Source organism: Triticum urartu, chromosome 2A (assembly GCF_056163025.1).
Source record: "Triticum urartu cultivar PI428250 chromosome 2A, HENAU_Tu73, whole genome shotgun sequence".
Taxonomy (NCBI): domain Eukaryota; kingdom Viridiplantae; phylum Streptophyta; class Magnoliopsida; order Poales; family Poaceae; genus Triticum; species Triticum urartu.
The window spans coordinates 16878876-16892999 of NC_141874.1; positions in this window are offsets into that span (position 1 = coordinate 16878876).

Here is a 14124-nt window from a genome sequence, read left to right on the forward strand (position 1 = left end):
GCCTAGGGCCTATGACAAATCAAATGGCCATGTTAGTAGAGGCGCACGAGCGCGCCTAACAGAATGACTCTACATATCAGAGACGCTTTTGAACGTCCAAATATAGCGTGTCATATCTAGAGACGCCTTTGGACGTCCCAATATAGCGTCTCATGCCATGTACAGACGCTTAGACAGCGTGTCTATATGTTTTGAGACGGTCCGTGGGGAGACGCTCCAAGGACGCTTTACTAAGTCGACTCTACGATTGCCTAGAGATGAAATAACAAGTCTCTAGCTTTGGAATATGACGTCTCTATATGCAGTTTTTGTTGTAGTGGTATAGAGAGGACTAGACACGCTAGTTAGCTAGTAAGCAAACGAAGGAAACAGAAGATCGTCATGAACATATATGCATACAGAGAGAAGTGATATCGACCACCTCTCCTTCTCCGAGAGATTGTTCGAACAACAAGTTCTCGTATATCTATCCGACACTACCAGCTACATATATACAATAATTATCTCTTACAAATATAATCATACGGACTCATGGTCCACATAGTATTCTCCGTCTTCAGCGATCACTTGGTCAAGAAAGAATGCCGCCAATTCCTCTTGAATTGCTCGCATGCGAGCTGGTGCTAGGAGTTCATCCCGCTTCCGAAACATCTAATTTGAAGAAGGGGGTCAATACATATATATATGAATGAATGAAACTCAATACAAATGATGGTAATAAAATAAAATTGTGAATGTTGTTATTTACGTACTTCATATTGTTCGTCAAAGTACCCGCCCCGCTCACAGGTCGTGTGGCGGATGGACTCGCAGACGTAGTATCCACAGAAATCATTCCCTTTTCCTGCCACAACCACTTTAGAAGAAATAGAGGTCAATCAAACTGATAAGCAAGAATGCTAAATGATATTGATGAAACTAGCGCTTGAATCACTAGGAGATGCGCGGAACATGCTACTATAGTACTTACTTTCGGGTGTCTAAATTCCAGCTCCTTCGGTAGTCCCGGAACTGTTCTGGTGAATTTTCTCCAAACCCTGCCGGACAAAGAAAACAATTACTTGATATCAGGAAATGAACAAAGTTGCTGATATGGTGGATAATGATCGATTTAACTTACTTCTTGAGGATTTCAGTCATGTCCGCATACTCCTGAGGATCTTTTCGTTTAGAGTCCAAGACGGTTACTACTCCCTGCTCAAGCCTAATCTCTAGGAGAATATAGTGGAAACTGCACACGCATGCATAACTCATCAATTACATTACTATAACCTGGACTAATATATAAGGGAAACCGAATATGCACAAGACAGTAACACTCACTTGAAGTTGTAAGGAAAGAGTATTATATCTTTGTTTTCATTTTTTTTGAATGATCGTAGCAAGTTGGCCTCGGTATCTCTGGGATGATGTTGAACCTCAGTTGCATCTATGAGATATGTGTTAATGAACCCAATATCACCGATTTGTCTTTTCTTCAATTCGGCGATCTTCATTCTGCATAATATAGTGAGGATAATTATAAATACATGCAATGAAAGAGATGAGCTATATAGAGAGACTTAATGACAGAAGTAGTAGTACTTACAGACAGTAGCAGGTGATCGTTGTTTTATCGAGGGCCAATTGATTGAAAAACTGATAGAACTCCTCAAATGGAATAGGTAACAGTTCAATTCCAACGAGGTCATGCTCCGCTTTTAACTCTCGCATACAAAGTACTCCTCCCCCCAGACTCTCTGCAGATTTTCAAGTACCAATCATGTAATCTTCGCATCATCATTGTTAAATATTTTTCATCTTTGACGAGAGGCTTCCCGTACTCGTATCTGTGTATCTGCACCTCCATGGTATCATAATGTACATCGTCGGGCAGGTAATCATCAACATTGCCATAACCAGGCACCATCCTCGGATCGACGATGTCGCTAGGCACCTTGAGGGGGGGGGCACGATTGCTTCGCTTGTTCGCCGAGCTGGGCAATTTGTTTCCCAGCTGCTCGTCGTTCTTTCAGCCTTTGATCACTGACTGTACTTCCCGACCGCTCCGCTTCGGCCCATGTCTTTGCAATAATGCGCTCATAGTTGCCTTTCGGCGGAGACTTGTGTGGTTTTGCCAGGGCAGCCAGAGTGCGCTTCACTTTCACCGGATCTACCTTCTCCTCCGGAGGTGGATGTCTCTTTGCTCTCAACCCTTGAAACCAGTCATCCACTTCGGTTCGCGCGATCTCGGCATTCTCCTCCGGGGTCCTCTCATATGGTAACTTCTCTAGAGTCTTCAGAGAAGGACCGAATCTGTATGTCCTCCCGCCTCTGGTTGTACTGCTAGACGTCGACCGAGCAGACGGAGCGGTTGTCTTCTTTACTTGCTTACGAGGCGGAGGAGAAGGACTACGATGCGCCGGAGCAGCTGGAGCGGCGGGAGGTCTCTTCCGCCCTTGCTGACGAGGCGGAGAAGGAGGAGGCTGGCTGCTCGGGCGTGTCGGCGCATGCGGAGAAGGAGGCGGAGTGCCGCCACGCGCCGGAGAAGGAGCCGGCCGAGGGCCCTGATCGTCACTCGCCGGAGGAGGAGGCAGTGGAGGAGGCGGAGTGCCCTGACTCGCTAGAGGAGGAGGAGGCGGAGGCGTCCAGTTCGGAAGGTTGATGAGCTCCTTCCGCCATAGGCATGGAGTCTTCAGAGCAGACCCCAACCGAGTCTCCCCTTCACCGTTAGGGTGGTCAAGCTGGAGGTCCTCAAATCCCTCTGTTATTTCATCCACCATCACCCTAGCATATCCTTCTGGAATCGGCCGGCAGTGAAAAGTTGCGCCGGGTTCAGTAGGATAAACAGAGCCAACAGCCGCCTTGACCTTCAAATTCATCCATTGCGTCATCATATGGCAATTTTGAGACTCCGTGATAGCATCCACGGGATAGCTGGCAGGAGCCATCAAGGCATGCTCCGGCTGAAGCAGCTCGGTGGAAGCCACGCTGCTTCTGCGCTGAGATGGCGGGGTAGCTTCGGGGGAGGCTTCGGCAGTACGTTTGCTGCGATTTGCTTCTCGTTCCTCTATCGCGTCTACCCTTGCTTGCAGCGCCTGCATTTGGGTCTGCTGCACTTTTTTCCTCCTCTCATGGGATTTGTAATCGCCTGCGTCCGGAAACCCAACCTTCCACGGAACGGAGCCTGGCGTGCCTCGTGTCCGTCCAGGGTGCTCAGGATTCCCGAGGGCCATTGTGAGCTCGTTGTTCTCTCTGTCTGGAAAGAACTTCCCTTGCTGCGCTGCTTCGATATACTGCTTAAGCTTCCTGACTGGTATGTCCATTTGATCGTTCGTCCAAATGCACTTCCCTATTACAGGGTCCAAGGTTCCGCCAGCCCCGAAGAACCAAGTCCGGCAACGGTCTGGCCAGCTAATTGTCTCTGGTTCGATCCCTTTATCAAGCAGATCATTCTCAGTCTTGGCCCACTTAGGCCGGGCTACGAGGTAGCCACCTGACCCCGTGCGATGGTGAAGCATCTTCTTCGCAGCATTTTGCTTGTTTGTCGCTGACATCTTCTTACTCTTTTCTGATGTCTTGTGGGCCACAAATGCGGGCCAGTGATCTCTGATCTTCTCATATCTGCCCTTGAATTCTGGTGTCTCATTATTTTCGACAAACTTATTCAGCTCTTTCTTCCACCTCCAGAACAGTTCTGCCATCCTCTTAAGAGCAAAAGACTTGATTAATTTCTCTTTGACTGGGTTCTCTGGATTATCCTCTGGCGGTAGGGTGAAATTTGACTTCAGCTCAGTCCAAAGATCATTTTTCTGCATATCATTGACATAAGACACCTCAGGGTCTTCTGTAGCCGGCTTAAACCATTGCTGGATGCTTATCGGGATCTTGTCCCTAACCAGAACCCCGCACTGAGCAACAAATGCGCTCTTTGTCTGGAGGGGTTCAATCGGTTGGCCGTCGGGCGCGATTGCTATGATCTCAAACTTTTCATCCGAGCTCAACTTTTTCTTCGGGCCTCGTCTCTTTACCGAAGTTGTGCTCGATCCGGAGGGCTAGAAAAAAGAACAAAGACTTAATTAATATGTGTACATACCAAAACAATGAATGCATCAATCAGCTAGTTAGCACAGGCTTAACTAATATATATACCTGGCCGGACTCGGTTCGGTCACCGGAGCCGTCATCACGGTCTCCTTCTTGCACCGGCATTGGGTCACCGGAGCCGTCCTCATGTTCTTCTTCTTGCACCGGCATTAGGTCACCGTAGCCAGCTTGTTCACCCTCTCCTACCAGACCATCGATGTCGTTGAGAAACAACGAGACGGCATCACTTCCTTCTGCGATTATGTCCCTCAACAACGCTTCTTTTGCTTCGTCTAGGGCGGTGTCCATAGTTTCTACAAATATTTACAACATGGCAATTATTATTCAAACATGACAGATGGATATATTAGTGCCAAACGTAGAACTAGCTACCTAATCATAGTAAGCTATCGGGAGGGGGTATATATCGACAACGACGACACTACATCTATGTCCCTCGACGACCCTCGTTCCCGATAAAAAAAAGAGGAAGAAGAAGAAAAAAAAGAGGAGAAGAAAGAATAGAGGAGAAGAACTCCTCTATTCTTTATTCTCCTCTTTTTTTCTTCTTCCTCTTCTTTTTTTATCCTCTTCTTCCTCTCATGTTCGAGAGCATCGCCGAGGGGTCGGGAGGTTGCCTAGTGTCAAAGGATTCAACAAAACCATGTCTTCATCATTAGGCGAAAGTAACATGTGCATGATGGTACGAAGCTCTCCAAAGTTATTTTGGAACGGAGTCCTAGATAGGATAATTCGCTTTTTGGTACAAAGTTCAGCAAGAACCTTCCAAATATCGTTATTTGGAAGGCCTTTGCTGAAATTCATACAAGAAGGCAAATTATCCTATCCGGGACACCATTCCAAAATAATTTTGGAGGACTTCGTCATGCCCTGGTTACTTCTGGCTAATGATGAAGCCATGGATTTCTTCAATACTTTGACACTAGGAAACCTCTCTCGACCCCTCGGCGATCCTCGACCCCTCGAACCCTCGACGACCCTGGAACCCTCGACCCCTCGGCGATCCTCTTCTTCCTCTCATGTTCGAGAGGATCGCCGAGGGGTCGGGAGGTTGCGTAGTGTCAAAGGATTCAACAAAACCATGTCTTCATCATTAGGCGAAAGTAACATGTGCATGATGGTACGAAGCTCTCCAAAGTTATTTTGGAACGGAGTCCTAGATAGGATAATTCACTTTTTGGTACAAAGTTCAGCAAGAACCTTCCAAATATCATTATTTGGAAGGCCTTTGCTGAAATTCATACAAAAAGGCAAATTATCCTATCCGGGACACCATTCCAAAATAATTTTGGAGGACTTCGTCATGCCCTAGTTAATTCCGGCTAATGATGAAGCCATGGATTTCTTCAATACTTTGACACTAGGAAACCTCTCTCGACCCCTCGGCGATCCTCGACCCCTCGAACCCTCGACGACCCTGGAACCCTCGACCCCTAGACGACCCTGGAACCCTCGACCCTCGACCCTATAGAACCCTCGAACCCTCGACCCTGAAACCCTCGACCCTTGACCCCTTAACGACCCTCGACCCTCTACCCTAGTTCCCGACCCTCGACCCCTCGACGATCCTCGACACCCTCGTTCCCGATAAAAATTAAGAAGAAGAAGAAGAAGAAGAAGAAGAAGAAGAAGAAGAAAAAGAAAGAGGAGAAGATCGAAGAAAAAAAAGAAGAAAAAAAAGAGGAGAAGAAGAAAGGAATAGTGGAGAAGAAGAGAAAATAGAATATATTCTATTTTCTCTTCTTCTCCACTATTCCTTTCTTCTTCTCCTCTTCTTTTTCTTCTTTTTTCTTCTTATTATTTATTTCTCCTCTTCTTCCTCTCCTCTTCTTCTTCTTATTTAGTTCTCTCGACCCCTCGTCCCTCTCTCGACCCCTCGACGACCCTCGTCCCTGATAACATTTTTTTTCTCCCCTCGACACCTCTCGACCTCTCGTCCCACTCTCGACCCCTCATCATCATCTATCACCCCCCTCGTTTTCTTTAGCATATATCCATGAACAAAATAGAGGAGAAGATCGAAGAAAAAAAAGAAGTCTTCCTCTTCTCATTTTCCTTTTTCCACTCCTTCCTTTTCTTCTTCTTCTTCCTTCTTCCTTCTTCCTCTTTTCTTCCTTTTCCTTATTTTACTTTTTCCTCTACACTAACCTAATTAAAATGCACTAACCTAAAATCGATATCTAATAACAAAATAAATAAAAAATTAATACATATATGAAAAAACAAATATAAACAAAAAAAATGCTATGAACATTATATTCATACATACATATATAGCCACATCCATTCATCATATAGCTATAAACAAAAAAATTAATACATATATGAAAAAACATATATAAAAAATGCTAAGAACAGAGCCTCGACGGCGGCGGCTCACAACAGGGGCGGCCGGCGAGGGCGACGGCGGCGGCGGCGATGGCGTCGGCGACGACCACGGCGTTGGCGGGGGCGGGCGGCGGGCGGCGTAGGGGCAGCGCCTGGCGGCGACGGGGCAGGGGCGACGAGGACGGCGGGCTCGGGGCGACGCGGGGCGCGGGCGACGGCGGGGGCGGCGACGACGTCGGGGCAGCGCGGGCGACGACGGGGCGGCGCGAGGCAGCGCCTGGCGACGACGGGGCGGCGCGGGGCAGCGCCTGGCGGCGACGGGGCAGGGGTGACGAGGACGGCGGGCTCGGGGCAGCGCGGGGCGCGGGCGACGGTGGGGGCGGCGACGACGTCGGGGCGGCGCGGCGACGACGGGGTGGCGCGGGGCGCGGGCGACGACGGGGGCTGCGACGACGTGCGCGGGCGACGACGACGAGGAGCAGGGCGTCGGGGCAGAGGGCGGCGTCGGCGGCGGGGAGAATGAGGAACTGAATGAAAATTTTGACAAGTGTTGTATATATAGCAAGAGCATTGGTCCCGGTTCGTGAAACCAACCGGGACTAATGCACCCCTTTAGTCCCGATTGGTGCCACCAACCGGGACCAAAGGCCTCTTTTCAGCAGCCCAAAGGGCGGGAAGCGGCGGCCTTTGGTCCCGGTTGGTGGGCATTAGTCCCGGGTCGTAGCACCAACCGGGACTAAGGACTAAAGGGGGGCATTAGTCCCGGGTCGTAGCACCAACCGGGACTAAGGACCAAAGGCCTGTGCTGCCCCGAACCCAAATATTTAGTCCCACCCTTCTAGTTGAGAGGGAGGCGCACCTGTTTATAAGGTGCGGTGCGCCTTCCCTCTCGAGCTCCTCTCTAAAGCAGGCTTTCGGGCCCAACACTGCAATCTGTGCCTGTGGGCCTACTGGGCCTCCCGCGGGCCTGAATCCTGGCCCATGGTAGGGTTTCTAGTCGTATTCAGGCCATGGGGGCCCAGTAGGTGGCATTTTTTTGTTTTTTTGTTTCTACTTAGAACTAAATACTTATAGTTTTGTAGTGATTTCTTTTAGTGCCATTAGTTTTAAAATTTGAATAGTTTAAATTTGATTTTTTTTAAATTTGTGTGAATCACTAGTTTATGAATAACTTTACTACAAAAATTGATTTTCGAGTCAATCTTTTTCCTGCTATTTAATATTACTGTGTTTTATCATTATACTCAATTTGGTAATTTTAGTTAGTCATAACAAATATTATAGGGGTGAGCCCTATTTTTTCCAGTTTTTTTGTTTTGTTTTCTGCATTAGTTATTTCCTTTTGTTTTTTGCTTTATTTTTTAATTCTTTTTGCTTTTAGTTTTAGAAAAATTATAAACTTTCTGTTAGTGCCATTAGTTTTCAAATTTGAAAACACTTTTTTAGTTTTTTAGTTTTCTTTGTTGCTTTATTTATTTTATTTTGTTTCTACTTACAACAAAATACTTATTGTTGCTATTTTTATTTTGTTTCCAGTTTTTTTGTTTTGTTTTCTGTATTATTTATTTTCTTTTGTTTTTTGCTTTATTTTTTAATTATTTTTGCTTTTAGGTCAGCAAAATTATAAACTTTCTGTTAGTGCCATTAGTTTTATAAAAAATATAAACTTTCTGTTAGTGCCATTAGTTTTCAAATTTGAATAGTTAAAATTTGAACATAGATGCACATATAGAGAAAATTCGACCTAAATTCATAGTTTTCAAATGAACTCTGAAAAAGTTGGCATAGCATACTCGTCTGTTACAAATTTGGCATGGTATCATCATAATAGTTGCGGGAGAAAGTCTTCACTTTTTCTTCGCTTGTGTCATTTGCTTATTGCGCCGTAACCATGGATAATCTTCATTGTTTATCAGGATGCTTGGGTCAGCCTTGACATTGAAGGGAGGAATTTCATGAAACTTTTCATAATCTTCAGACATGTCTGTCTTGCCGTCCACTCCCAGGATGTCCCTTTTTCCTGAAAGAACTATGTGGCTCTTTGGCTCATCGTATGATGTATTCGCTTCCTTATCTTTTCTTTTTCTCGGTTTGGTAGACATGTCCTTCACATAGATAACCTGTGCCACATCATTGGCTAGGACGAACGGTTCGTCAGTGTACCCAAGATTTTTCAGATCCACTGTTGTCATTCCGTACTGTGGGTCTACCTGTACCCCGCGGCCTAACAGATTGACCCATTTGCACTTAAACAAAGGGACCTTAAAATTAGGTCCGTAGTCAAGTTCCCATATGTCCACCATGTAACCATAATATGTATCCTTTCCGCTCTCGGTTGCTGCATCAAAGCGGACACCGCTGTTTTGGTTGGTGCTCTTTTCATCTTGGGCGATCGTGTAAAATGTATTCCCATTTATCTCGTATCCTTTGTAAGTCAATACAGTCAAAGATGGTCCCTTGGACAACAAGTACAACTCATCACAAACAGTGTTGTCACCTCTGAGACGTGTTTCCAACCAACTGCTGAAAGTCCTGATGTGTTCACATGTAATCCAGTCATCGCACTGCTCCGGGTGTTTGTAGCGCAGGCTGTTCTTGTGTTCATCGACATACGGGGTCACCAAGGTAGAGTTCTGTAGAACTGTGTAGTGTGCTTGAGACCAAGAATAACCATCCCTGCATATTATTGAATCTCTTCCAAGAGTGCCTTTTCTAGTCAGTCTCCCCTCATACCGTGATTTAGGGAGACCTATCTTGTTAAGGCCAGGAATGAAGTCAACACAAAACCCGATAACATCCTCTGTTTGATGGCCCATGGAGAAGCTTCCTTCTGGCCTAGCGCGATTACGGACATATTTCTTTAGGACTCCCATGAACCTCTCAAAGGGGAACATATTGTGTAGAAATACGGGCCCCAGGATGACAATCTCGTCGACTAGATGAACTAGGACGTGCGTCATGATATTGAAGAAGGATGGTGGGAACACCAGCTCGAAACTGACAAGACATTGCGCCACATCACTCCTTAGCCTTGGTACGATTTCTGGATCGATCACCTTTTGAGAGATTGCATTGAGGAATGCATATAGCTTCACAATGGCTAATCGGACGTTTTCCGGTAGAAGCCCCCTCAATGCAACCGGAAGCAGTTGCGTCATAATCACGTGGCAGTCATGAGACTTTAGGTTCTGAAACTTTTTCTCTAGCATATTTATTATTCCCTTTATATTCGACGAGAAGCCAGTCATGACCTTCATACTGAGCAGGCATTCAAAGAAGATTTCTTTCTCTTCTTTCATAAGAGCGTAGCTGGCAGGACCTTTATACTGCTTCGGAGGCATGCCGTCTTTTTTGTGCACACGTTGCAGGTCCTCCCGTGCCTCAGGTGTATCTTTTTTCTTCCCATACACGCCCAAGAAGCCTAGCAGGTTCACGCAAAGGTTCTTCGTCACGTGCATCACGTCGATTGAGGAGCGGACCTCTAGGTCTTTCTAGTAGGGTAGGTCCCAAAATATAGATTTCTTCTTCCACATGGGTGCGTGTCCCTCAGCGTCATTCGGAACAGCTAGTCCACCGGGACCCTTTCCAAAGATTACGTAGTGTAAATCATTGACCATAGCAAGCACGTGATCACCAGTACGCATGGCGGGCTTCTTCCGGTGATCTGCCTCGCCTTTGAAATGCTTGCCTTTCTTTCGACATTGATGGTTGGTCGGAAGAAATCGACGATGGCCTAGGTACACATTCTTCCTGCATTTGTCCAGGTATATACTTTCAGTGTCATCCAAACAGTGCGTGCATGCGTGGTATCCTTTGTTTGTATGTCCTGAAAGGTTACTGAGAGCGGGCCAATCGTTGATGGTCACGAACAGCAACGCCTTAAGGTTAAATTCCTCCTTTCTGTGCTCATCCCATGTACGTACACCGTTTTCATTCCACAGCTGTAAAAGTTCTTCAACTAATGGCCTTAGGTACACATCAATTTCGTTGCCGGGTTGCTTAGGGCCTTGGATGAGAACTGGCATCATAATGAACTTCCGCTTCATGCACATCCAAGGAGGAAGGTTATACATACATAGAGTCACAGGCCAGGTGCTGTGATTGCTGCTCTGCTCCCCGAAAGGATTAATGCCATCCGCGCTTAAAGCAAACCATACATTCCTTGGGTCCTTTGCAAACTCATCCCAGTACTTTCTCTCGATTTTTCTCCACTGCGACCCGTCAGCGAGTGCTCTCAACTTCCCATCTTTCTTTCGGTTCTCACTATGCCATCGCATCAACTTGGCATGCTCTTCGTTTTTGAACAGACGTTTCAACCGTGGTATTATAGGAGCATACCACATCACCTTCGCAGGAACCCTCTTCTTGGGGGGCTCGCCGTCAACATCACCAGGGTCATCTCGTCTGATCTTATACCGCAATGCACCGCATACCGGGCATGCGTTCAGGTCCTTGTATGCATCGTGGTAGAGGATGCAGTCATTAGGGCATGCATGTATCTTCTCCACCTCCAATCCTAGAGGGCATACGACCTTCTTTGCTGCGTATGTACTGTCGGGCAATTCGTTATCCTTTGGAAGCTTCTTCTTCAATATTTTCAGTAGCTTCTCAAATCCTTTGTCAGCCACAACATTCTCTGCCTTCCACTGCAGCAATTGGGGTATAACCCTTTTTTGTGATCCTCTAACATGCGATCGAACTTCGGCTTCTCCTTTTGACTAATGCATTGCGCCCTTGCATCGACAATGACCCGGCGGAGATCATCATCATCGGGCACATCGTCTGGTTCCTCTTGATCTTCAGCAGCTTCACCCGTTGCAGCATCATTGGGCACATCGTCTGGTTCCTCTTGATCTTCACCAGCTCCCCCCGTTGCAGCATCACCGTATTCAGGGGGCACATAGTTGTCATCGTAGTCTTCTTCTTCGCCGTCTTCCATCATAACCCCTATTTCTCCGTGCCTCGTCCAAACATTATAGTGTGGCATGAAACCCTTGTAAAGCAGGTGGGAGTGAAGGATTTTTCGGTTAGAGTAAGACCTCGTATTCCCACATTCAATGCATGGACAACACATAAAACCATTCTGCTTGTTTGCCTCAGCCGCATCGAGAAACTCATGCGCGCCCTTAATGTACTCGCGGGTGTGTCTGTCACCGTACATCCATTGCCGGTTCATCTGCGTGCATTATATATAATTAAGTGTCCAAATTAATAGAAGTTCATCATCACATTAAAACCAAAGTGCATACATAGTTCTCATCTAACAACATATAGCTCTCCAGAGCATCTAATTAATTAAACCATACATTGAAACTATGTAAAACATTTCAATGCGAAAACAAATGCGATCATAATCGCAACCAAGGTAACAATTGATCCAACGGCATAATGATACCAAGCCTCCGTATGAATGGCATATTTTCTAATCTTTCTAATCTTCAAGCGCATTGCATCCATCTTGATCTTGTGATCATCGACGACATCCGCAACATGCAACTCCAATATCATCTTCTCCTCCTCAATTTTTTTATTGTTTTTTCCTTCAACAAATTGTTTTCTTCTTCAACTAAATTTAACCTCTCGACAATAGGGTCGGTTGGCATTTCCGATTCACATACATCCTAGATAAATAAAATCTATGCCACGTTGGTCGGCATAATTTTCATAAACAATAAATGAACCAATAGTTATAAAGATAATATACATACCATATCCGAATCATAGACAGGACGAGGGCCGACGGGGGCGGATACCAAAACCATCGCACTATATAAGATGCAATAATAAATGTAAGAAAATGATACAAGTATCTATCTAAACATACAAGTAAGAATATTTTTCCTTTCAGAAAGAAGATATGAACAAGAGGCTCACCAAGGTGGTGTCGGTGATGAGATCGGCGCGGGTGATCGACGGCGGTGAAGACGGGGACGGGGCGTGACGGACCGCTAAATCTAGACAAATCTCGAGGAAAATGGAGCTTGGAGGTCGAGCTTCGAGAGGAGAAAGCTTAAGTAGTGTGGCTCGGGCATTCCATCGAACACCTCATGTGCATAGGAGGTGAGCTAGAGCACCACAAAGCCCTCTCCCCCTCGGCCAGAAAAAACAGAGCACTGTGCTCTGCTCTTGCGCGAGGGGGTATATATAGGCACCTCATTGGTCCCGGTTGGTGACATGAACCGGGACTAAAGGGGATCCTTTGGTCCTGGTTCAAGCCACCAACCGGGACCAATGGTGGTGGGCCAGGAGCGAGGCCCATTGGTCCCGGTTCATCCCACCAACCGGGACCAAAAGGTCCAGATGAACCGGGACCAATGGCCCACGTGGCCCGGCCGGCCCCCTGGGCTCACGAACCGGGACCAATGCCCACATTGGTCCCGGTTCTAGACTGAACCGGGACTAATGGGCTGACCCGGCCTGGACCAAAGCCCTGTTTTCTACTAGTGAAAGGACCCAACAATAAGTGCCCTGATGGAAAAATTGGCTGGGTCAGCCGTCCAATAGGCCACGTACAAATATTGGCTGGGTCAGCTCAAGAGGAAAAACTGTAGGCTTTGCATAGCCCAGGCGTAAGAAATCTGTAGAGTCGCTCAGGTAGTGAATCCACTTTACAGATGCCAGACCACGAAAACTACCTGCAACTGAACTGCTGACATGGCACATGTGATGATGTGGATAGGCTGCATGTTGAGATAAATCCTATAGTGGGGATGAATCTCTTAGTATACTAGATGATGCCCCGCGCGTTGCTGCGGGACACTATAGTGCATTTGACGTATGAATTTTGTCCCAAGTCTAATTCACATTGCATGCCTAGAGGGAACAAATAAGTAATATAGTTAGAAATGGAACCAAAAGGAAGAGAAATTGAAGTGTCCACTATCAAACTTTCTTGTGTTAATGTATAACAAAGGAAGGATGGATGCAAAGAAAATAAGCATCATCAGTTTTAGTTATAATGTTTCAGTCAATAGTACATGCTTTCAAGGTTTGCAAATAAGATGATTCCGCTTTGAAGATAATGCCAACATTAATTGGAGGAAAACATAATTGAATATAAGCTCAAATTACTTCTCAAATGCGCAAACATAAAAGATGTGTAGCCTTACACCTAGAGGACTTCACCATCCTAGAAGCCTTCCTTTAAAATACTGAAAGGTAATACAAATACTATTTAGAATATATCAACAAATTCTGAAGGACAATGAAGAAATGTAACTAAAATCTCGTGTTTTCCAGTTTAGCAGATAGCATGTATGATTCAAAAGGATACTATAACACAGCTGCAGTCCAGCAGCTCGTGGGCACAAATTTGTATTCTGGAGATTATAATACTATCAATTCGGCATGTACTGTACGATTTCTCGTATGCTTTGCGTGAACCCTAGGGATGCACCCATCATTCAAGAAAATTGTGCAAAAACCTACACAACTGCACAATGCACATGAATTCTCATATTACTTAGAAAGGTAAAAAATAGCAGTCTAGCATTGCATAATTAGCGTATTCCTTAAAAAGGTAAAAGAATAGCACTCTAGCATTGCATAACCTAAATAAAAAATGAACACACGTGAAAGGTACAAAACACATGTAAGAAATTTACATGTACTTTCTGTATCATATAATGTGTGTAACATCCTAAAGGATGTGAAGCTCCTACTTCAAATGTTAACAGACATCTATAAATAATTCATTCAAGGGCATTCAAA